This window comes from Halyomorpha halys, unplaced genomic scaffold, assembly GCF_000696795.3.
Source record: "Halyomorpha halys isolate HHAL.00 unplaced genomic scaffold, Hhal_1.1 Scaffold1239.1, whole genome shotgun sequence".
In the NCBI taxonomy this organism is placed as follows: Eukaryota; Metazoa; Arthropoda; class Insecta; order Hemiptera; family Pentatomidae; genus Halyomorpha; species Halyomorpha halys.
The window spans coordinates 130,768-134,992 of NW_027112118.1; the positions used below are offsets into that span (position 1 = coordinate 130,768).

The 4,225-nt window shown below is 33.3% G+C and overlaps 1 protein-coding gene across 1 annotated transcript in view; it reads left to right on the forward strand.

Annotated features, from left to right (window-relative positions):
• Positions 1-586: 586 nt before the first annotated feature.
• The window catches only part of dnc (phosphodiesterase dunce), a 104,895-nt gene continuing 101,256 nt past the window's right edge, over positions 587-4,225 (forward strand). Inside the window, exon 1 of the mRNA XM_014433640.2 lies at positions 587-648. The gene's annotated coding sequence lies outside the window, so the exon portion shown is untranslated. The remainder of the gene's footprint in view (positions 649-4,225) is intronic.

The following is a 4,225-nucleotide window of genomic DNA, read 5'->3' on the forward strand; positions in this document are numbered from 1 at the left end:
TGTTAGGTATAGATAATTATTTGAGTAAAAAGTTTTTTATTTAATTCAGTTAAATTTATTTATCAAGGTTTGGATAAAGCAGGGAGTAAGCACTGCGCTCATCATTCTTAGAGCCCACTCAGTCTCTGTAAAGTTTGTGCCTGCCCTTTAGAGGGCTGGAGATAAAATTTAGTGCTGAACGTGTTCCTGGCCTAAACACCGTTTCGCATTACCGGTGGTTAAAAAACTTACTTCTTGAGTTTTATTGTAGGATTTTATTTATTTATTTTTTTTATACATATATTTTTACTGCTTCTTTAAACAAAACCTATGTTTAAATACATATTTATTTTTTTTGTCTTATACGTATATATAAAAATATCTCTTCTTTCAATATAGTGAAACTATTATATCTCTCTAAACAATATGTCATCCAAGTTCAGCCGTCTCAAGATTTTTCTGTTAGAGGATAAAGTTCTACTTAAGCGCTGCTGATACGATTCTTATGATAAGCCCCTTATTCCATGCATGATATTCTCTTCTCGATCACCATTCTTATCATCCCTGCCAAGAGCTTTGTAACTTTACCCTCCGTTATTTCCAGGTCGAGGAGATCCTCCGGCTCAGCAGGGAGCACAACTCCCCAACCAAGAATACTCACTCCAGGAGGTAAGGGACATCTTATATTATCTTTTCTAATTAAAAGTATTCTTCTTTTTTTCTTTTTAATTTAGAAGTCTGCAGCATTGAGGAGGCACCTCCATTTTACGAAGTTATGGAAGATAAACAAAAGTTTTTTATCTTCAGTTTTTTGATAACTCTAATTTTTTATTAGTTAAATTATATATCTTAACTTTAATTAATCTTCTTGGGTGGTCTGGAATCCACTTTATTTTTCATAGAGTGGAGGAGAAATCTGGGCTCAAAATTACACGAAAAATATTGATGGTTTTAATTAATATTTAAAAATCAGGAGAAAAGTTATTTACTTATTGCTTTAAAATATTCTCTGTACAGTGAAACAGTAAAATAAAATACAGTGAAGGAAAAAAATAAACATCCTGCAGTTCAGTATCCGTCAGTTTCTGTTGTTCAAAACTCTCAGATTAAAAACATATGCAGTCGAACAACTCGTCTGCACGAATGTATTGCTGTGGTAGTGTCATTAAACCAGTGGAAAAGGTTTACCCACTTGCCCATGGGCAGCATGGAAAGATTCAGTTGATAAAGACCATTTTTTTCACTATCCATAATAAAAATTATAAAACACTCTCATTGAGTTCAATAATATCTTGGTCAACTATTCTCTGTTATACTTAAATACTTTGTACTTAGGTATCAAGAACTTACCTTAAGTCTCCTTCTAAAACAATTATGTGCGGTCAGGTTTTTCACTAACAGAGGTTAAACAATTGTTTCGTTCTGATTATTACTGTCTAATGCGATATTATCATTATTATTATTGGCGCAACAGACTATAGAGGTCCATGGCCTCGCGCGATGTACATAGGAAATACATTACGCGTCTCATGATGAGGTTTTCATAGGGTGGGCTCGTCACTCCCACGCCTATTTTTGTGAGTGCCACCCATTGGCTTACGGGCCTCACAAATGCCCGGGGAGAGGTTCTGAGTGAGCATTGCATATTTATATGCTTGAAAAAATCCCGGGTAAGGCCGGGGACTCGATCTCGTAACCTTCAGGTTAAACAATTGTCTCGTTCTGATTATTCCTGTCTATGGAGAAATTATAAAAATAAATAAGAAAGATAAGAGCTAGGGTCGTGTAATTCAGGGAGAGAACTATAAATATCATGATTTTATAAAGTATTATAAGTAAAAACGAAACTTCTTATAGTTGATAAATTATTGTAAAAAAGTAATATAGGTTTTTTGATAGAATATGGTTCAACGTTGCTAGTGAGTTAGGAATTATTGATAATTGGCTCTGGAAAATACATTTACAATGTTGAAGTTGATGGCTAAGAGAACTTGCTCTTACGTTCTCCATGTTCCTGCTATTTTTAATAAAATAAAATATCCAATGCTGAACCCAGCTCTTCTGTTATCTATCTCTGAGATTTGTTCTCCTAGATTCCAGGACCCGTACTAGTTAACTGGCTTTCCTCTAGATGGCAGCAGCTCCTTGCTCTCTTGAATTGTTTTTTATGAAAAAACTAAAAATTCTGATAAACTTTTTTTTCCTAGACAGCAATGTTAAAAAAGTTAAATATATTATAAACAATCAAACATTAATGTTATTTTGATAATGTTTACATACTCTTGGTTATTTTCAATCTTATTGGACCAATAAGGATATCGCTGTTGGAGCTAGATACTTCCTTCTCGTATCACTAACTAAATGGAGGTGCTAATAGATTTGTTGGAATAAAGGTCGGAGGTATTTCCCTGGAAATGTCTAAAAATGGAGCTTTCTCCTTATTGCTGCATACCACTCCATTATTAAGTGTTTGTAAAAACAAAACACACGAGAGGCTAAGACGTCAAAAGGCATAAACGACCCAGTCAAGGAATTTTAAAAATTACCATGGGGTATGATTAAATCATTCAATTCTGGAAGGAAGGTCAATTCGATTTTTCTAGTGGACTGAGCCCGTTTGATCTTATGTGCACTCAACTCAATCATCAAATAGGACCAAGCAATCTGCTGCTAGTGTCTACTCAGATTTAGTATCAACATCTTGGCTTGACTTTGCTGATGATTATTATCTGGTAATGTGAAGAATTCAACTTAAAAAGTAGTAATATAAGTTAGCTGGAATCAGTGGTCTCGTTTAGTAGTCGTCATCAGTAGACTTCTTCATCTTACATCGGTCGATCAGGCAAGAGATAAGCTAAAGCTTTTTTCGACACGGCACCCTTTTTAGACTAAATAAAATTCACGGCACACTTGTTGGGTTAAAAAAAAGTTCGCGGCACCCTTGTCAAGCCAAAAAATTATTTTAAAAATCGCTACAATTATACTTAGAGCGGTTCATCGCGTAGGGAAATAACAAAAAGTGAAAAGTAAATACTGGATCTTTTTTTTTTTTTTTTTTTTTGTGGTGTTATACTCCTGAGCACTTAACTAGGGCATTTCCAGGTGCCAGGTGTAGATACTTAGGAAGTTTGTACTTATTTTTACAGATTATAATAGTAATTCAGATTTTAATGTCAATTCATATCAGGCACGTTTTTGATCTGACCGTTCCTGAGTGCCTGAAGTGTCAAAAACTGTTATTATTACTTTATTTATTTACCTTTAGAGTAAAAAATCGTTTCAGAATACGATTTCCAGTAAAAGTCTGTCATCAAAATAGAGGAATTTGTTTATCGAGACTTCACCTTCATGACAGCCAGCCCTTTTAGTCTCTTCACTGGTGATTCATGAAACAATATTGTTCTCAGAGTTTTTTGATTTTATCCAACGTTTAGACGAAAATTGTCAAAAAAAAGTGTTGTATAAAAATGTGTCATATGAATCAGTTATGAAATCATATTTAATATCATAATTCATAAATAAAAGAACCCCATTTTATTATTAAAACTCCTAAGTTAACAGTCCCCTCCCCCTCAAGCATCATAAAATTTAGAAGTTCATATATTATTAGTTTTTAACTCAATAAATGTCTTAATTTATAGGCCTCAAAACCGTGGAATAACGTAGCTTTGACTTTTTTATTATTCTTAGAGAAAAAAATGAATCAGAATTACATTTTCTTTCTTTTATTATTATTTATTTATTGGCTTTAAAAGATTTTTAAAAAAAGTAAATTTATCGGAACAAATTAATAAATTTACGTAGTTGTATCTTTTACAGCATCCTTGTACCTTCGCTTCTTATCTTTAAATACTATTTTACACAAAAATTACAAGACAAGTTTATTTTAGTTGTATGATATTTGAGAGAATTGTCCGATAATTTTTTTTTTCTAATTTTGTCACTTTCATGAATTGCATAAGTACATAGTTTTCTGTTCTATTGATCATAACGTACGAGCTACTTAAAGGAATCCTATTTTCAACTTTATTTTATCAGCTTACGCAACGTTTACCTTGCCCGTAAATCCAAAAGTGTATTGAACCCGCTAAATCCATCTCCGCCGTGCTGTGAACAGAGTGGATGATATCCTCCTTTCACCGCACTCGTTTATTTCTTCTCTGATCCCAATATTTCCTGATCGCTTCGGCGCTTTTCGCAATTCTCTTATAACGTATGGCATTTTCCTCTCACCCCTTTTTTTTTT